The sequence below is a fragment of the Pinus tabuliformis genome, chromosome 7 (assembly GCF_031772625.1).
Source record: "Pinus tabuliformis cultivar Carrire ecotype Pingquan chromosome 7, CPIR1, whole genome shotgun sequence".
In the NCBI taxonomy this organism is placed as follows: Eukaryota; Viridiplantae; Streptophyta; class Pinopsida; order Pinales; family Pinaceae; genus Pinus; species Pinus tabuliformis.
The window spans coordinates 681473186-681495310 of NC_142293.1; the positions used below are offsets into that span (position 1 = coordinate 681473186).

Here is a 22125-nt window from a genome sequence, read left to right on the forward strand (position 1 = left end):
CCATAGTACAAGCACTTGCATTGAGCAACGTGAGATTCTATTGAGAAAGAAGCTGTGAGGTTGAGCAAGACTCAGAGTGTGGAGAAATGAAAATGAGAGGATGGATTAGGATAACAATGAAGAAAATAAAATAATGGAGACGAAAAATTTTCATGTAAATGGGCATATGATTGTAAGACCTTGTAAGACATGCTTACTCTGATAAATCACTTGTAAAGTCTCGATGTAGACCTAGGTGATATAGGATAGCATGTGGTTATATGAGGAAGCATGCGAGTTAGGAATAATGGGCTAGGGTATGGAGGTGAGCAACGTTGACTAACTTTGCTAGTTTGGTTGGATTTAGTCAAGGAAAACCCAAAGTCAAGTTGAAAAGGGGGGATTCCTATATAAATTTGACCAAGTGCAAAGTGAAAGAAAACGTCTGAAGAGGTATGAAGATTCTGCTTCATTTGTTTTCTTTATTAATGAGGATGACAAACCTTCTTATTATCAAGAAGCAATGAATGATGTGGATAATGAAAAATGGAAGAAGGCTATGGAAAAGGAAATGGATTCCTTAGCGAGGAACAAAACCTAGAACCTTGTAGAACTTCCTACATATAAAAGTGGTGTTGGATGTAAATGGGTCTTCAAATTAAAAAGAGATGTTGATAGAAATATTGAAAGATATAAAGAGAGACTACTATTAAAAGGGTATTCTTAGACAAAAGGTATTGACTTTCATGAGATTTTTTGGCCAGTTGTAAAACTTTTTTCTATTCGTATAGTGTTAACACTAATTGCATTACTTGACCTTGAGTTGGAGTAGTTAGATGTTAAAACAATTTTTTTTCATGGAGATTTAGATGAGGAGATCTATATGGAACAACCAGAAGGTTTTGTACAAGATCACAGTAGGAGATAATTTTGTAAGCTTAGGAAATCATTGTATGTCTTGAGATAATCACCTAGGCAATGGTATAAGAAGTTTGATTGCTTCAAGGTGAGCCAAAAATTCACTAGAAGTGAAGATGACCATCGTGTGTACTTCAAAAGTGTCAGTGGTATATTTATTATGTTGTTTTTGTACGTTGATGATATGCTTGTTGCAAGAAATAACATGGAAGAGATCATCAAGTTAAAGGCTTCACTACTAGGACATTCGTTACGAATGATCTTGGAGCTGCAAAATAGATCTTGGGTATGGAGATACAGAATGAAAAAAAAATGGAATGTTCTAGTTATCACAACAGAAGTATGTGGAGAAAATATTTGTAATGTTCAGGATGGACAATATGAAACCTATTAATGTTCCTTTGAATTCTCATTTTAAGATTTCTTCTATTTTATGTCATAGTATTGATGAAGAAAAGGAATATATGCCATGTGTATCGTATGTTAATGTAGTAGGTAGCTTAATGTATGCGATGGTGTCTACAAGACCTAACATTTCACATGAAGTTGGAGTTGTGAGTAGGTTCATGGAAAATCTAAGAAGCGAACATTGGTGAGTAGTGAAATAGGTGCTTCGGTATTTGAGAGGTACAAGTGACCATTGTATCACCTTTAGTGGTTGTAGTGATTAAGTCTGTGGATATGTTGATTCAAATTCTGTAGGTGACTTGAACAGGAGGAGATCTACTTCAATGTCTTTACTCTTGTAGGTGGAGTGATTAGTTGGATGGAAAAGCTTCAGGAAACAGTTGTTTTGTCCACTCTGAGACATAGTATATAGCTGCTTTACATGCTTAAAGAGGAAATCTTGTTGAAGGGTCTATTGGGTGAGTTTGGAAGGATGCATGACAAAGTGATTGTGTTTGCGATAGTCAAAGTGCTATTCATTTGGCTACTAATCCACCTTATCACATCAAGACTAAACATATTGATGTGAAATACCATTTTGTAAGAAAGGTAATTGATGGCGGTGAAGTAGCTCTCAAAAATGTCCACACACAGGAAAATTGTGCAAACATGTTCATCAAACCTGCTTTGGTAGAGAAGCTGTGGTGGTGTTTGACTTCTTTTGTCTTGTAGAAAAAAATGATGAATGAGCATAGACAAGAGATTAGGAAAATAGGCAAGAGATTATGAAAATTGTTGTCAAAGGTAGATATTCTTAAAAATTACAACAAATAAAAATTTGTGTAAAAGTAATTTTTTTTGTTAGTAAATTTTGTTTCACTAATCAAATAGTTATATAAGAATATTGAAATATTGCAGTCAAAGAGATAAATTATATCGGAAAATAATTGTCCTTGATTAATATAAATATTCCAATCCCTTTGTGGATTTTAGAAATCAAGTTTAAAAATTAAAAAATATCAAAATAACAGATTTACTCGTAATTAATTTTGATGGATGGCAAAATCTTATTAGTAGGTATACATAACAGAGCTACCCATAATGAATTTGTATGGCAACATCATATTAGTAGGTATATCGTTTTTCGATTTAAAATTAAGACCTTTCTTTCGGACTTGTCTCAAGAGTAGGACCGTGTATTGGAAGTAGGGTTGTGGCAGGGTTGCGGGGGAGCGTCCTCGCCCCCTCCCTCTCACTCCCTCTCCCAATTCGCGCTCTGAGCAGGAGTGGCTCTGGAGCACGCTCCCTAAAAAAACCTGCTCCCTGCCTTTTCAGGAGCGTTTAGCCTTTTTTGCAAAATTTCTTTTGTAGTAATGTTCCAAATGCAATTTGTTTTCAAAGAAACAAATAAGTTTTGAGTGGGGCAGCTTAATGATAAAGCCTATGGCCCTAGTATTGATATGTGATTCATGGTAATGTGAATGTCACTTTTACTTAAATTTTTAACATTACCATGAAATGACTCAAGATGTTTGAGAGTGGTTCCGACCTCATTGGATTTCATATGGCGAAAGTAGAATTTTAAATTTCATTCAAAATCCAGCAGACTTATCAGTTTTTCAGGATTTCAGGATTGGGGGATTGCAATGTTTCCATTGAGTTTTGTCATGTATTAGGGTGTAGAACTCATATTTAATCAAGAGCACCAATCCCTCTATGTACCTCGATGTTAATGACATTGGTTGTCGAACTCCTCTATCATGACCCTCCTAAAAATGTACACATCAATCAAACAAAATCTGGACTTGACATGCTATGCTTTTTCTATCTTATGTTAATTCTTAGAGGGTGATATTAATGACAAAGATCCCTATACAGATCAGAGACAATGACAAAGATACCTCTGGATATTAATGCTTAGAGGGTGATATTAATGACAAAGATCCTAATTTTCCAACAAGACCAAAAAATTAGACATTTCTCGTGGTGGCAAGAGCCCCAAGCATGAGCAATAGATAATAGATTTACTTGTCTTTTCTAGTTTCTAGTAGTTTTTATAACAATTGACCCTTTCATATTTATTATGATATATTTTTAAAAAATATATGACAATTTAAGTTTGATGCTTCATGAAAGTTGAAAGTTGTTTCATTTCATTTCATTTTATAACATTTCATTTCATGTTAAATATTATTTGTTGTAATGGTTACACTTAGCTTACAAGTACAACTTTGGTGATCAATGACGATAAATGTTATATATTGAATTTTGGAAGCTTGAAACTTTAATATTAATGAATCATGAAACTCAATATGTTGTATGTTACAATGTTACTAACTTCTGGACGTGGTTGATGAAGATTATAACTTCTAGATGATTATTGTTATATGGTTCAATCTATGTGTTTTTATGTTTCTAATATCTAATTCATCATTCTACATGTTTTTGTTGACATATATGTATCAAAATATAAAATATATATATATTATATTAAAAACGCTTTGGGATTCGCTCCCAAACCGGGAGCTTCTGAAAATGTCGCTCCCGCACCCGTTTTCGCTCCGGCTCCCAAGTAACACTGGTTTGTGGTATTGTAAACCTCTATTTGGGTTAAGAATGTAATGTAATGTGTGCTGCATGAGGAAGTCGATAGTCTTGAGCTTATGAGGAGCAAGTTTAATTGTTAATCTATAACTTATTTTGGTTGAGGAAAGGTTATTAAGAGTAGAGATGAAATTTGATAGGAAAATTGTTTATTACCCAATATAAGGATGAAATCTATATTCCATAAAATATTCTACTGAAATCTAAATAAAAGTAAGTAACCAAGATTGTCAATATTTAATAGAATTTCAGCAAATTTAACATGCTGTCCCGGTTTGAAATTAACCCTGATGGGGAGTGTCAAATAAAACATTAGCGTATTATATAGCGTGTTAACAGCTTAACACTGATGGAGTAAGGCTGATGATACAGATCCTCCTCTTTTGTATGAGAATTTAGACTCAATATATGAATATTAGAGCTTTGGCATGTTTTAACACTAAGGGTGTTACACTGAAGTGTTTCACAGATCCTCCTCTATGTTTGAGAATTGAGCACTATCAATATCTCTCTACTTGTACGCAATGGAGTTTTTTCCTATTTACACTTTTCTCCAATCTATTTCTTTAAGCTAAGCTCCAGTTTTCTCCATTCGAGTTTTTATCCATTTACTCCAACTCTGAGGAACCTTTTATTTACTGTGTTTGTGGGCTTGCCTTTTTAATATTTGTGTCTGCTTGTTTCATCGCTGTACGTATTTTAAGACCCAAGAGTGACATCAGGAGCAACATTTCTTATTTAAAATGTTCCCTCTTGTGATGTTCGTTTCCAAAGAATGTTATGTTATCTTGTTCTTTTTATTTACGGGATGGAGCTTTTTACGTATTTGAATTTTCTCCAATCTATTACTTAACCTAACACGCAGTTATTGCCATTGAAGTTATAAACATCTAAAAATTCCAAATACAAAATAATGGATATAAAAGTCAAAGTTATGGTCATTACTTATAATTATTATAACACTTTTATTAGAAAGAGAGGATAGTTAAAATTGGTTAACCTATGCTTATTTTATTATGCATGATTATGAAAAAATATATACTTTGAAATTTTGAAATAAAGAATTGAGATTTTTTTTTAATAAAAATATAATAAAAATAAATCAATTTAGTACTATTTGATTTTAGATTTTTGTGATCTATATCGATTTTGATAATGTTTTTCAGATTAATCACATCATAAAATGTTGGTAGACATTTTGAAGCATCTAATGTGGTATATTCTTAAGACAAAGTTGGAAAAATCAATCAGGCAGAATCTTTAAATAACAGAGATGAGTTAGCCATTAAGAAATCTTTAAATAACAGAGATGAGTTAGCCATTAAGAAATCTTTAAATAACAGAGATGAGTTAGCCGTTAAGAAATAGCTATTAAGGATTTACACTTAAAAAATAGTTGTCGGATAAATTTACATATTTATTATCATTTTGTTTTGTTTTATTATTATATTTTTTAATTAAAATAATATTGAATTCAAATAAGTTAGATTAAATTAATAATAATATAATAAGAAATGAATATTTGTAAATGTATAATCATAATTAAAAATAAGTTTAATCTATTTTTATCAAATAGTTTTTAAATAAAATTAATAATATTCAACAATTAGTTTCAAATGTTATTATATTAAAATATTAGAGAATATTTTAATAAGAAAGTCAAAGAGGATATATATACATCAATATAAAAGAAAAATAATAAATCAATTATTTAAAAAAAATTAATAAATGGATAATTTTTTTTTACGAAGAGAGGGTAGGGATCCAACTTCTACTTAACTTCCAACCATCGTCTCTGTTAAGATTAATAGCATGCTTTTCAATTTCAATGACCTCTTTAAGCTTCCTATGATGGAAGTGATTGACCTTAACGATGACCCGAGAATCCTCAATGCAGACATGGTGTTTGGATTTCACTACATGTTCAACTAAAGCTGAGGAACAAGAATGCTTCTGCTTAATATCTGTTGCATGTTCTTGGATTCTTTGGTTGATGGAGTGACCATTTTCCCCAATTTAAGGAACCCCACATGAACATGAGATGAAGTAGACCCCTCTTATGTATTTAGGGTTTATAGGGTCTTTGACAGATCTAAGAGTTTTTCTAATGGTATTAAGGGGTTTGAAGGTAGAAAAAACATTTTTTTTGGAGAAATTATATGAGAAATCTTATCGATTGTCCCCTAGATAAAGGGAAGATGAATACTAGAGTTTATATCACCTCGAGAAGGTTTAACCCTTGATTCTTTACTAGCCCTTTGAAAAGCTCTGAGGCCATGGTGCCTGCTATAGGTAATATTTTCAAAAACTTTCAGAAGATGAGATTTTTCCTCTTCTAAGTGATTCTCATTAGAAATTTTAGAACACAGGTGCCAAGGGTGCTGACAACCCTGAGTTTTTGTGCCGAAAAATGATGAGAACTAGCATGTTGATATTGTTTCATGTATATTTTTTTGCGAAAAAACTTGGTGAGAAACAAAACCATCATTCATTCTAGAGAGGAGAATATCAAGAAAAGGAAGACATCCATCTACTTCGATTTGCATCGTGAATTTGATGGAGTCAGATTGGGAATTAAGATGGTTGAGAAACAAATTTAATTTTTCAAACCATGAGGCTAAACGACGCAAGTATCATTAACAAACATCTTCCATTTCTTTGGCCAGATTTGAGTAGAGGCCAAAATTTTGGTCTCAAAATATTCCATGAATAAGTTGGCAACTATAGGGGAAAGAGGAGAACCCATCACAATCCCACAAGTTTGTTCATAAAACTCACCATGGAAGATGAAAAAGGTAGAGGTAAGGCATAGACCAACCAATTTGGTCGTGTCATCATCAATAATTCGATTAATGACATCAATGACTTCTTGTATAGGGATATTAATATATAGGGAAGCAATGTTAGAGCTTACTAATAGATCCCCGGGTCCTAGCCTTATCTCCTTCAAATCTTTGACAAAGGAAGCAGAGTCATTAATAAAGGAATCAGTGCGACAAACAAGAGGTTTGAGTTTTTGAGCTAGGAATTTAGTAAGAAAATCAGTGGGCTCACCTATTATGTTAACAATAGATCTCAAGGGGAACCCATCCTTATGAATCTTCAGAAGACCATAAATTCTTGGGGCGAGAGGGTTGCTTTCGATAAGATTTTTGCTAAGATGGTTAAGAGCATTAATAAATTTTATGGCAAACACAACTTCTTTAGAAACGTTTTTAATAGGATCCTTATTAAGCTTAATGTAACTACCGTTGTTATAAAGACGGTCCATCATTTTCTTAACATAGTCAACTTTATCTAAAATAACAACATCTGCACCTTTATACGCTTTTAGGATAAAAATGTCACAATTATCCCCTTAGGGCTTTAAGGGAAAGAAACTCATTTCTGCTAATGTTGCTTTTAGGAGGCTTAGCCTTCCTAAGCATAATAGCACAGTCTTGCTTAATATTTTTTTTCAAATATTTTATAAATTTAATTATTATTTAGTTTATCTTTATTATTTTATATTTTATATTGTAAATAGTGTAGAACAAAATTCCCAAACATTTATGTTTAATATTTATAATAAGTTTTAAATTAAAATGTATGTATGTTGTTTTATTTATTATAAGAAGTATTTTTTAGTTTTTACTTTATATTTTTATTGAAATAATTTAGGTTTATGTAATTATTTTTTTAAGTAAAAAGTCTTTGTGTTACACTTGTTAAAAAAATTGCATTCATCAGAGCACTAGAACACTCATGCTTAATAGAAACTAACCATGTTTAGAGGCATGCAACTGAAGGTCATAATATTTTAAATGAACAGGAGGAAGGCTCTCCCATAGGGGAGAAACCAAAAGTCCTCCTGACATGTATGAAGTAACAAAAAAGAAGAAAACATTGAGAGATATGAGAGCACATAGACATTGTGGCCACAAAAAGAGCTTCCTTGAGAGACGAAAAAGAACTACCTTGAGAGTCGAGAAATTCCTAATTAGCGCTCTAGAGGATCTTCTTGGACCACTGGGCAGGACTTGTAGTAGTTTGAGTCATCAGGAAGGAGGTGCCTCGTAGAAGCCAAATGATTGGACAAAGCTAGTTGCTCAGAATGTTGTGGGCATGGCGAGGCGTAGTGGTTGTTGACTTGGCCACTCTTACCATAGGAGGGGCCCAATCCAACTGGAGGAGTCTTTGAGTCACCATTAGACTGCCAAGACCTTGGAAAATGGTTGCAAATCCTATCCTATTGGACAATATTTTGAGTAGGAGAGAGAGGGGGATTCATCCACTGTATCAATTGAAGGCAATACAAAATGTTGGAGCTGCATCCCTAAGAGGTTGGTAATTCGGTGATAGGGATATTTGGCATTGGGAAAGTGAAATTCCATGTTGAACACATTGCCCTCCATCAACGCATTGACGTCCTCATGGTGCTTGAAGTGATGACCGAAGAGATTATGTAGAGCCCAAAGGTGGTTGCTCGTGAACCTTAGCTCTTGAGCTTCTGCTTCAGTCACCATTCTGTGATAGTGATGAGGGATGTTAGAGTTGAAACTTGCTCATCACCCTATCCATGCCAAGGTGGGAGGGGAGGCCTTCCCCTTCCCTATCCTCCTCTATGAAGGAGACCATGTTCTTGCACCATGAGTGTGCTTGAAATTATCTCAATTCTTATCACCTAAAAAACTTGTTTATCTACGAGTAGTTGTGTTGATGGACTTCTAATGCACATGGAGCTGAACCTTATACCATAATGTTCCTCTCGCCAGGTGAAAATGTGAGAGTACCAACTCGTCATGCACCATAAGTGCTGAGGGAGGGTGGGCTTGCCATCGCCTCCTTGTTTCAAAACCAAAGAACTATGGATGACATGCTAGTGGTCCCACTAAATCCCATGATGGGTGAACTTTAAGTGTTATTTAGAATGGCAGTGAATGCCATGGATATGCCACCCAACACTCGAATCTAGGGGAAGTTTATCTAATTATATTCATTAATTATAAATAATAATAAAAAATATTATTATAATTTAAATATTATTATTATTTTATACCAAATTTTGTAAAATATTATTTTTACTATTTAGTGGGCTCGTACTCATTACTCATTTGATACCAAGTTTGATGGTGTAGATTCGAATAAAAAAACTTATCACTTACATAGCTTTTTTTTTGCTGAAGCAAGAGACGATCCTTCTATTTCAATAAACAAAAAGTAATGTTACAACATATACAAAAAAAAACTTGACTTCACCCTGGACTCCGGAAAAATCAAGGGCATCCTGCCATAGATATGACCCTCCATTCTACAAGAAGTAAAGCGGACCTGTCAAACTTCGGTTAACCATTATGGTTTTTAACCCAAAGTCAAACTTTGCTAACCCTCACATCACTATTACGAAAAGCCTGAAAAGACAAGCAGCCCCACCAAAAAGCATGGCCAAATCTGACCATCGATTCTCTTTACAAAAATGAACGGTTTGGAGAAATATCGCATAGCCAAGATGCTCGAACATTAAGGCGCGATGGAGGGTGGTATTCCTTACCGTACCCTTGCCACGTGTTGAGAGCCTAGTGGAATCGCTCTCAAAATTCCCAAACCACTTACCATTCAAAAGCCCCACGATCGCCTGGAAACCGCTTAAAGCCTAGTTTTCCATTCCGTAGGAGGAAAGCAGGAGAATATCCACCGCTGGAAAGTTCCAGCCACCCTTCCCGCGAAAGCTTGCTACGAAACTTGCCTTGGGAACATCCACTGGCTGTAAATGAAACCTTGTATTGCAATTCGAAGTAAGAAGGAGACTGAAAAACTTACACCAAAGGCTTTTGAAACCGCTCTGAGTCTGCCCTTCTTCAAGGTACCAACCAAAGTACTGTGTTTGAGCCTGCTTAGAAAGCTTCATTCTGTGCCTTTCCCTCTGGCCAAATGTCCAAAAATTTCTCTGTCCTCTGCCGCTTGTTCATTACAGAGAGCTTTTAATCTGCTCTGAGGCATTTCCTGCCACTTCATCTCAATCCTGCATTCTGAATTAATCACTCCTTGGTTGGCCAGTATATCCGCTAGTTTATTGGCTTTTCGATGAACATGATTGAAGCTAACAGTTCGAAGACTCAGGAGATGTTTTTGAATTCTTTGGTACACTTGTATTAGTCTCCAGTGTTTTGAGACCCTCTCCGGCACTGTTCCACAACTGATTCTCTTAACCGCGTTTATAGAGATCTCTGAGTCTGCTTCGATAATGACATTAGAGCTGTGATTTAGTTTTAGAATCTCTAGACATTGTTCCAATGCCATTAATTCAGCCATATTGTTGGTGGCTGTGCCTAAATGGTAGTGGAATATAAAGATTATATTTCCTTCTTCGTCTCTTAACACCCCTCCATAACCTGCTATTCCAGGGTTACTTTTTGAAGCACCATCAATATTGCATTTCAGATAACCTGTCGGTGGAGGATGCCAGAACTCCTTTTCCATTTCCAAATCTCTTTCCTTTCTGCTTAGTCCATGGTGAATGATCTCTTGCATACCCAGATGCCTGAGAGTTCTCAATTCATTCTTTGTGGGAGGATTCTTGGGAAAATTGTGAACAGTGGTGGAAACTGTCTCCTTAATCTGTTTCAAGATCAGATTCATCAGGCGAAGAGGAGTAGTTTTTTCCTCCTTGAAAATTCTTTTATTCCTTTCTTTCCAAACATTCCAGATAATGAAGCTTGGCGTAAAGGTCTAGGCCAAATTAAGGATCTCATTCTCCGAAAAAAAATTTCTCCACTTGTTCAGGGTATTAATGATACTTCCCTTATCTCTGTCTGTCTGTTGAAAAATGGTATCAAAAGAATCCCACAACCAAGTGGTGTAGGTGCAGCTGTTGAGAATATGCTCCATTGTCTCCTCTTGAGCTTCACATAACTGACATTTGGAAGGCCCAATAACACCCCTTTTCCAAATATTGTCCCAAGTTAAGATTTTCTTGTGGTGAACTAACCACATAAAAAGCTTGATTTTCATCCACCCTTGGTGGCTCCAAAGATGTTGCCAGGATTTTGTCAAAACGCAGGGATCTAGGTTTAGGATAATTCTTTTTGCTTCTTTAATATTAAAGGTACCTTCTTTATTGAGGCCCCATCTTAACTGATCCTGCCCATTTGTTACCAAGATCTTCCTTTGTTTTAACATGCTCATGAGTTCCTCTGCTCTTATCTTTATGTGGCTATCCTCACTGCAGTCTATGCTTCTCCAGTTTCTCCACTTTCCAGAGTCATGTGGAGGATTCCAGAAATCTTTGACTTTGATTAATCCTTGGGAATCTGTTTCCTACTTGAGGCTCATAAAATTCTCTCTTATCAATGTTGGTTCTTGTTTCCATTTGTCTTCTCAGAATAGAGCCAGATCTCCTACTCTGATTTCCCAGAAACTATAGTTTTTTACAAGACTTTTGTTTTCCCAGGCTTTATTCTAGATGTAAGAGCCTTTTATGTTTCCAGACATTCTTATAAGATCACTTGTTTGCTAGGAGCTTGCATATTTTTCTTTCCAGGTCTTAGCCCATTGTGCCTCTGGTTCTTTAACCCATCTCCACTAGAGCTTGGCTCCTAAAACGTTACTTAGAATCTCCTGATCATCCAAGCCAAGACCTCTGTGACTTTTGGGTTTACAGATTTTATCCCAAGAAACAAGGGCCCATTTCTTCCTTGTTTCCTCCTTGCCCCAAAGGAAGTCTCTCTGTATATTTTTGAATTACTGTAAGACCCCTTTGGGAGCTGGGAGGGCTGATAAAAAGAAAACAGGGATAGATTGCAGAACTGCCTTTGTCAGAATCAACCTACCAGCTAGGTTCAACGATCTAAAAGTCCATTTTTTAACTTTGTCTTGCATCTTGTTGATCACTGGTTCCCAAATACTTTTGTGCAATGGTCTAGCTATAAGTGGAATTCTCAAATACTTTGAAGGAAGGGAATCCCTTTGAAAGCCTAGAATTTTGGAGATATTCCTATGAATTAATATTTAAGAAAAAGATTTTTGATTTGGAGAGTTTAACTTCCATACCTGTAGCCATGGCAAAGTCATTTAGGATTTGGTTGTATGGTGAAGCTTCTTTGACTGTGGGAATACCTTGCAGCATGTTATCATCCACAAATTGTTGGTGAGTCATTGCCTGACCATTCTCTGTTAATTGAAGGCCCTTAATCTTTCCCAAGGCTTTGGCATGTGAAATGGATCTAACCAGTCCTTCCATCATGAGGATAAAGAGAAAGGGAGAGAGTGGGTCTCCCTGCTGGAGGCCTCTGGAAGGGGTGAAGATTCCTGAGGGCGAGCCATTCACCAAAATAGAAAATCTGGACGAAGTTACAAGATCCATAACTCAACTGACCCAATTGTGATCGAACCCAAAGGCAAGAAGGTCCTTTTTGATGTAAATCAAGTTCACCTTATCATACGCTTTGGAAATGTCTAATTGCATGATCATACCAGCCTACCTTTTGTTGGTTAGCGTGTGAACTACCTCATGGGATTGAATAATGTTATTAAGGATTTGTCTTCCGTCCACATAACCAGATTGTTCCCCTGAGATTAAAGAAGGAAGAAGAGGTTTGAGTCTGCTAGCCAAAATATTGGAAATGATTTTGTAAACCATATTGCATAAAGCAATGGGTCTAAACTTATCAAGAGTCAGGGCAGAATCTTGCTTGGTGATCAGGGAGATGAAGGAGGTATTGAGAGCTTTCAGAATAGTCCTGTTTCTTCTGGAATCCTCTACAACATTCAAAATATCCTGTTTGACAACATTCCAACAGGCCTTAAAAAAGTCTACATTGAAACCATCTGGTCCTAGAGCTTTACCATTCTGCATATCTTTGATAACCTCACTGACTTCCTCTTCAGTTACTGGTTTATTCAGGTTAAAATTGTCCTCTCTAGACACCATTTTAGGGATATTTTTTGTAATTTTCTTAATGCATTGCTCTTTGTCTAGATTAGTTTCCTTAGTGATGCTTCTGAAATGCTGAACCAACACAGCTTCTATATTCTTATGAGAGGTCTGGGGCTCCCCATTTTCATTCAATATCGAAGAAATTCTATTGTGTGCCCTATTGGCTATGGTTGATCTATGGAAAAATTTGGTATTTCATTCACCTTCTTTGAGCCATTGAACTCACGATTTTTGTCTCCAAAAGATTTCCTCTTGATTGCATAAATTCTCCCATTCTTGATTGTGTTTATCAACTTTCTCACTTTTGGCTTTGTCAAAACCATTTGTAATCAAAGCTTGATTTAGTTCCTGTAGTTTAATTTCCACTGATCTTTTGTTAGCAAAAATATTACCAAAATCCTTCTTGTTCCATTCTTTGAGTCTAAGTTTTATGTGCTTTAGTCTTTTGTGGAGGAGGAACATCTTAGTGCCCTAGATCTGCAGATCTTCAGACCACCATTTGTCAATATTGTTGATGAAATCTGGCTGGGAGAGCCATATATTCTCAAATCTGAAGGGCCTATTCCTTGGAGAATCAATCCCCTTGATATCTAAATGAATCGACTAGTGATCAGAACCTCCAAAGGGGAGAACACTAGCAGTTATTTCTCTATTAGTGAGCATCAATGCCTTTGAGATAAAAAATCTTTCTAACTTGGAGGTGACTTGGGCCTCACCTCCTCTTTTGTTATTCCAAGTAAAAAGACCATTGTGCGTTTCAGAGTCAACCAGTTTCATATCTTCTGTGAAGGAGGGGAATGCTACTAAATCTTTACTTAGAATTCTAGTACCTCCTTTTTTTTTCCGAAAGAGATTTAATCATGTTAAAATCTCCTCCCATGACCCAAGGTATTTCTTCATGTCTGCTTCTAAGATCTACTAGGGAGTCAAGAAATCTGAGTTTTTCATCTATTCGTTGAGGACCATAAACATTAGTAACCAGGAAGGAGTCTGAAACCCCCACTGGTTGAATGATTATTGATAAATAATTTCTTGAAGCCTTCACATCTATTATGCTAACTTTTTGGGGATTCCATAGAGTGAGAATGCCCCCAGCTGTGTTCTCTGCTTTAACTTCTAGAAACTCAAATTTGTTAAGCCATTTTCTATGGATTTGTTTTAATTTCTGAATGGAGCATTTTGTTTCCTGAATGAAGATTATGTCCAGCATTGCTAGTTTCATTATGTTACTAAGCATCCTTTGTTTTCTTTTACTCCCTAGACCTCTAATATTCCAAGATATGAATTTCATAATTAAAGATTTGTAAAGGAGTAACTGGTTAGATCTTTCATCTTACCCAAATCTATCATTAGCTTTCCACACTCCATCAAGAGCTCGTTTTTCTTTTTCCTGCCCCTCTTCTTTCTTGGGTTTCTGGTCGCTAATCCTGGAGTTGATTTCATTGTTTTCACCCCTCTGTGCTCCTGTTTGTGAATGTTTTTACCTTTATCCAGCCCTCTGTCCTGAGTTTTCCATAAAAACAACTGTTGTATTTTGTTGCATTCTTCTTGAGGTAGTGAATCTATTCCTCCTTTGGTTCCCTGCATCAAGAATCCTTCCAGATCTAGGTTTTCCTTATCTAGAATTTCTTGTAGTTCATGGTCTTCCAGGTTTGTTTCACTTTGGGTCATTTCCTAGTCCATCTCCATTTTTGCTTCTCTTATCATCATCTCTTTTTGAGGACTAATGTCTTGAGATTGTTTGTTATCCTCTTCTTTCTTTTTTTCATTATGACCCTCCTCCTGATATTGGTTGTCTCTTGTGATTTCTTCATTCTCTTCTAGCACTTGAAACTTGTTCTGACTGACTTTCTGCCCCTCGTTATGTTGTTGCTTAAGCCCCTTTTTTCCTCCTTTTCCTCTACTTGCTACTTTCTGAAAGCTTTCAGAGTCCTTCGTTGTAATAGGTTTGTTTTTGTTGTCTGCTTTACTGAGAGGGCAGTCTTTGAACAGATGACCATGTTCATGGCATCTACGGCATCTGAATGGGATATGCTCATAGTCCATTGTCTGCACCCACTCCTCATCGAAAACTTCCAAGATAACTTCATCCGAAAGCGCTCCTGATAGATCCATTTCCACACAAATCCTTGCAAAGGAGGTGTATTTTCCTCTTCTTGTGGCTTCAGAAGCTTTGACAAAACATCCTAGTTTATTGCCAATGGTAGCTAGTGATTCAGTTTGCCAATAGTCAAGAGGTAGAGAATAGAGCCTTACCCAAACTAGAACCGAAGAGAATGTCTCCTGCTCTGGGACAAATTTCATCCTCCATGGCCTCATATAGAGACCAACTGTTGCAAAAAAGTAGGGTCCTCCTTCGAATATTCTGTCTTTATCTTCGATATTTGAGAATACCTGTTAGGGTCCCACCCTAACCCCCTTATTTATGTAGTGGGATCGAGTCATAATAAAGAGTCAATAAAGCCCATATTAATAATTGTAAGTGGTTAACCCGCAATTAATGACGGGACCACAGTTAGTTGCAAATGGGCCATGGTATTAGATAGATGGTATTAATAAAACCCATGGTATTGATCCATGGTATTGCATGTATGAGTCATATATAAAGGATAGAGATTCCCTGCGAGGAGCATCGTGTCTTATTTTTGTATCGAGCTCTGCTCTATTGGAGGTTGCCCCCTCAAAGAGACCAGTGAACATTGCTTTTTGAATAATAAAATATTTGTTGTTGTCTCTCACTATTCTATGTTCTAGGTATCTTTCTTCGCATATTCTGTATTTGGGTATCTTTTGCAGGTTAAGAGCATAACAAGTGGTATCAGAGCACTTTCCAGGGCCGGTGGGATCTCCATTTCTTAGCAATTTTTTTTTTTGGCTAGAGACGTGTTCTGTCGTTGAGCGCATAAACCTATGGATTTGGGAGGCATGCACGTAGGAAATACAAGAGGTGGTCACACTTGTTGGACTCCCTTGTAACCCCTGTGGGTACCCCTTCGAATAGTAGTGCATTAGACAGAACTGCGTACAGACTGTCTTCCAAGTACCTTCTGGGTATATCGGAAGCCCCTTAGCTCATCTGCAACCTCGCCATAGATAAACCGTCGACCATCTTACTGCTACAGTACACTGAGAATAGCACTCGAAGAGATTACTCACCCGTACGATAGGGTAGTTGGGTTGTACGACTAAGGGTACGGTTGATCCTCCTTAGTTAGAGCCCTGAAACATTGGGCCGAGTACTACTGTCAGACCCTTATGTATATTGCGATCTGTAGCACCTGACACTCCTCGTGACCATAATTCCCTTTTCTATCTGGGGATCACACATCATCTCTGCCAGATCCGCTCGCACAAAGGGGTGCAGCAGCAGTAGACATCAGTCCCGCAGTTCCGAGTTATCAGACCAGCCATTCCGATCTATTAGATCCATCAGATCCACAGTAGAAATTTGTTCCGCCGCTCAGAGCTATCCAATCTGCCATTCAGATCTCTCATATCCACCTGATCTGAGTAGTTGTGTGGGGTTCCTATACCAGGGCATGATTTTCACAGGACTTTTGGTAGCATTGACATTTTGAGGATTTGGCTACTACAGTATTCCTAAAGTCTGAGATCTCCCGGGGCACTTATTGGTGATCTAGCCCATCAGAATCAAGACGACGAGCTGAGCACGGTGGTACCATTCAATTCTTAGTGAATTTTTTTTTTTTGGGTGGTCCCAATTTTCAAGAACATCAGGTCGGTGCATGGTAGAAACTAGAGCTCAAGCTATGGCCAATGAGAGGATGGACAAACTTGAAGAATCCTTGCAATCCCTCCAAATTCAGCTTGACCGACTAACTAGCATAATCCCAAGCATAATCCCGAAGGGCAAGGAGGAAGCCCATGAGGAGGCGTATATTGGCAATAGACATAGTGAGGGTGAGTCTAGCCACTCTCTTCACCTCGGGGGCCCCCACCAACAATCCCGTCCACGACCTCCCAAGTTGGATATGCATAAATTTGATGGTTCTCACCCGACAGCATGGATAGCACAAATGGAGCAGTATTTCAATCTGAATAACATCTTAGATAATGAGACTCAGCTTATGGTGGGGAGAATGTACTTGGACAATGAAAGGTGGCAATGGTGGGAATGGGATCAACATTGCAATGGACCTTTTATGACTTGGACCTCCTTCAAAAAATCTCTTACAGAATTCTTTGACCTGGAATCTTCTTTTTTGGGTCATCTTACTAAGCTTCGACAGACTGGCACAGTGGATGAATATATTACAGCCTTTGAAGCCTTAGCCTTCTGCACTAGGGGTCTCTCGGATGTGTTCTACATGGAATGTTTTATCAGTGGCCTTAAAGAAGCCATAAAATCCCACGTCTTACTGCACCACCCTCCCACATGGACGAAGGCTTGTAAGGTAGCTCGTAACATGGAACGTGCGTTAGCAGCCCAGTACAGTCGCCCAAATTTCACTGCTAAGGGTCGCCCCCCACAGGCTCACAGCACGACTTAAACACTTAAGGTTCAAAAGGTGTCACCTGCAAAAATGACCGAAAGAAGAAAGAAAGGATTATGTTACTACTGTGATGAAAAATACTCCCCAGGTCATAAATGCAAGGAGCCCAATTTTTTTCAAATTGATGCGACTGATTACAGCTCATCGGAGGAAGAACCACCACTGGAGGAACATGAGGCATTAGAAGAGGACAACCAAAAGGACAATGTCCCTGACGAACCAGTTATTTCATTGCATGCTTTGGCAGGGATTTCTTCACCTCAAACTCTCAAAATCATAGGTTTTATTAAACATCACCCAGTAGTAGTCTTGATTGATAGTGGAAGTACACATAATTTCATCCATCAAAAAGTCACGGAAGCAGTGCATTGTTTTGTATGAGTAGTTTCTAACTTCCAAGTCCAAATTGCGGATGGGGGCACAATGAAATGTGAAGGTCGCTGTGAAAATGTCAAACTTCAAATGGGGGATTATCAGTTGAAGACCCACATGTTTGCCATACACATGGGAGGGTGCGACATTGTCCTCGGTGCTGAATGGCTTTGCACTCTTGGGCCAATCACAATGGATTTCTAGGAGTTATATATGAGTTTTAAGCAGAACAACTCCACACATACCCTCCGTGGACTCCAGGCGGGAGCTCCCTCTATCATCAGTTCGCATAGGATGGAAAAATTGCTAAAAAAGGGCCATCATGGAGTTATAGATCAATTTAATTCCATCCAGGCAGTCGAAACCAAGTCTCTGCCGATTCATCCTGAGATGCAACAGATTTTAAATAACCATCTGCCAGTCTTTGACAAGCCTCATGAGCTTCCACCCTCGAGAGGGGAACATCATCATAGCATCACCTTGGTTCCAGGGGCCCAACCCCCAAATGTGCGCCCATACAGATATTCGTTCACCCAAAAGAATGAAATAGAAAAAATAATTAAGGAACTTTTGGAAGCAGGTGTCATTCGTCCGAGCATTAGTCCTTATTCATCACCGGTGGTCATGGTGCTCAAGAAAGATGGGGAGTGGCGGATGTGTCCAGACTTCAGGGCCCTCAATATGTTGACAGTCAAAGATAAATTTCCCATCCCGGTGGTTGACGATTTGCTGGATGAACTCAATGGGGCTCAATTCTTCACTAAGCTGGATCTTCGCTCAGGCTACCACCAAATTCGCATGAAGGAAGTTGACATTCCAAAGACTGCTTTCCGAACTCATGAAGGCCATTATGAGTTCTTGGTCATGCCATTCGGTCTTTGTAATGCCCCATCTACTTTTCAGAGCCTTATGAACCACCTCAAACCATATCTCAGGAAATTTGTCCTTGTCTTCTTCGATGACATCCTCATCTATAGTTGCACTTGGGTCGCACATCTTCAGCATGTAGATCTACTCTTGCAACTGCTTCACAAGCATAAATTTTTTGTCAAGATGTCCAAGTGTTCATTTGGCATGGAAGAAGTTGAGTATTTGGGCCACATTGTGGGGTGTGAAGGTGTTAAGGTGGACCCCAAAAAGATCCAGGCAATGCAGGATTGGCCTCAACCTAAGACCTTGAAGAGCCTGAGAGGATTTTTGGGTCTCACAGGCTATTATCGCAAATTTGTCCACAATTATGGTCGCATAGTGAAGCCCCTCACTCAACCCCTGAAGAAAAATTCATTCTTCTGGAATGAGGACGCACAACAGGCATTTACAGCTCTCGAAAATGCCATGTGTTCCACTCCAGTCTTAGCACTACCTGACTTCACCAAATCTTTTGTCATTGAATGTGATGCTTTGGGTATGGGTATTGGGGTGGTCTTAATGCAGGAAGGGCGACCTTTGGCCTTCACAAGCCAACAACTAAGTGGGAAGAATCTGGGCCAATCTACCTATGAGAAGGAAATGATGGCCATTTTACATGCAGTAGAGACTTGGCGACCTTACTTATTGGGGCGACGTTTCCAAATCCGCACAGACCATCATAGTCTTAAATATTTTTTGGAGCAACGCCTATCCTCCCCACAACAAAATAAATGGCTCGCCAAAATGCTGGGATATGATTATGAGATTATTTACAAGAAAGGGCAAGAAAATAGTGTAGCAGATGCATTATCTCGCCAATTTGAGGAGGGAAGTACCCTGCTAGCAATTTCTCTTCCCATTCCAGAATGGATTGAAGAAGCTCGCAGGGAATGGTTTTCACATCTCGGGCTCTCCCAACTCATTTCTCAATTGCAGGCGGATCCAAATTCCACCAAGGGCTACTCGTGGCAGGATGAGATTCTTAGCTACAGGGACAGAGTCATAATGTCACCAACATCCACCCTCAAAAGTTGCATTTTGGCAGAATTGCACTCATCCCCCATTGTAGAACATTCAGGCTTTCAGAAGACGTATGCTCGCACCAGAAGATCATTTTTTTGGACAAGCATGAAAAAGGACATCCTCACTTTTGTAGCAGAATGCGATTTCTGTCAATGCCACAAAGGGGAGACTGTCAAAGCACTAGGCACATTACAACCGTTGCCAATCCCGGCAGCAATATGGACGGAGGTTTCTATGGATTTCATTACAGGTCTTCCAAAGTCAAGAAATAAGTCAGTCATCATGGTGGTTGTGGACAGACTTTCGAAGTATGCTCATTTCTGCACCCTACCCCACCCGTTTACACCGACTTTGGTCGCTCAATCTTTCATGGATCAGATCTTCAAATTACATGGCATGCCCACTTCTATTGTGTCTGATCGCGACCCGATCTTCACCAGTAATTTTTGGCAGGAACTCTTCAGGCTACAAGGCACCCATCTAAAACTCAGTACTTCTTATAATCCACAAACGGATGGTCAAACGGAAGCCGTCAGCAAATGTCTGGAAACCTACCTTAGGTGTTTCACTTCAGAAAAGCAACATCTTTGGGTACAATGGTTACCTCTCACTGAATCGTGGTATAACACCAACTATCATGCCACCACTAAAATGACTCCCTACGAAGCAGTAAATGGTCAACTCCCTCCTTCCCCTACTTCTTATATCAAGGGGGGCTCAAAGGTACAAGCAGTGGATCAACTCCTACAAAACTGTGCAACCATGCTCGCCCATCTTAGAGAGAATCTTCATCAAGCTCAAAACCGCATGAAGCAATAGGTAGACCAACATCGCTCAGAGCGCCAATTTCAAGAAGGGGATCAGGTCTTTTTGAGGCTGCAACCATATAAGCAAACATCACTCAAAGACAAGGGTTGTCAGAAACTATCTCCAAAATTCTATGGACCATATCAAGTACTTCAGCGCATTGGAGAAGTAGCCTACAAGCTGGCTTTGCCGCCTATTGCAAAAATCCATCCAATTTTCCATGTCTCATGCCTCAAGAAAGTGATTGGGAACAATTGCAGAATTCAAACCAGTCTACCTAAATTGGACGAGGAAGGGTCAATCTGGCTCCAACCTGAATAGGTCCTAGACACACGAGAAAGGCATCTGCGTGGTCGCATGATTAGGGAAGTTCTCATCAAGTGGAAAGACACATCTCCGGAAGATGCAACTTGGGAACTAGCCATTATTCTTCAGCAGTTTCCACAGCTTCAGCCTTGAGGACAAGGATATTCTTAAGGGGGAGGGCATGTTAAGGTTCCACCCTAACCCCCTTATTTATGTAGTGGGATCGAGTCATAGTAAAGAGTCAATAAAGCCCATATTAATAATTGTAAGTGGTTAACCCGCAATTAATGACGGGACCGCAGTTAGTTGCAAATGGACCATGGTATTAGATAGATGGTATTAATAAAACCCATGGTATTGATCCATGGTATTGCATGTATGAGTCATATATAAAGGATAGAGACTTCCTGCGAGGAGCATTGTGTCTTATTTTTGTATCGAGCTCTGCTCTATTGGAGGTTGCCCCCTCGAAGAGGCCAGTGAACATTGATTTCTGAATAATAAAATATTTGCTGTTGTCTCTCACATTTCTATGTTCTAGGTATCTTTCTTCGCATATTTTGTATTTGGGTATCTTTTGCAGGTTAAGAGCATAACAATACCACTATGAAGAATCCATTTGACCCAAGATGCAACTCAATACTTCCTTTGGGTTTCCAGTGATACTTGATCCATGTATGTAAAGCTTTTTCAGTGGGCCATAGTCCCATGAATTTACAGATAATGGCGTAGGTCCCCATGTGTTCCCTGTGCGCCTGCAGAGTAGGATCATTTAATATTACTCTAGGAGTGATTTCTGCTTTTGGTTTACAAGGTCCTTTTTGTTTTTTTTTGTCTCTTGAACCTTGACTTTTGTCTTCTTCCTCTTTGTCCTTTGTGCTGTTGTTTTCCTTGGTATTGGTCCCATCTGTCTCCTTTTCATTATCCCTGTTCCCTTCGTTCGCAAAACCTTTGCTGTTCCCCGTCAGTGTTTTTTCTCTACTGGCAACAACATCTTTGTAGGAGGGAGCCGAGCTCCCCCCTCTGCCGCCCTCCATTAGAGACAGTCCCTGCAATTTTCTAAAACCCTAGTCACTTCGGCTCTCCCGCATCCCCTAATTTTGATTTATCTCAAAAAAAAATATGAAAATAAACCAATATATAAAATTACAATCTCTTAACAACTAAATTATAGCATAAATCTATTATATATATTATTTTTATATTAGTTATTTTTTAAAATATATATATTTATTATTTTAATACAAAACATTTTATTGTAAAATAAATATTAAATACCTCAATTAAATTAAAAAAAATAATTATTTATTAAAATACTTATATAATAATAAACTTGATTAATTTAATAAAATTTATTTTACCCCGTTGACACATTTTTGTTATTCAAATCTT

At 38.1% G+C, this 22125-nt stretch overlaps 1 protein-coding gene across 4 annotated transcripts in view; it reads left to right on the plus strand.

Annotated features, from left to right (window-relative positions):
* Positions 1–22125, plus strand: part of LOC149249305 (LOB domain-containing protein 25-like) — a 47950-nt gene that overhangs the window by 21613 nt on the left and 4212 nt on the right. The window lies entirely within an intron of this gene.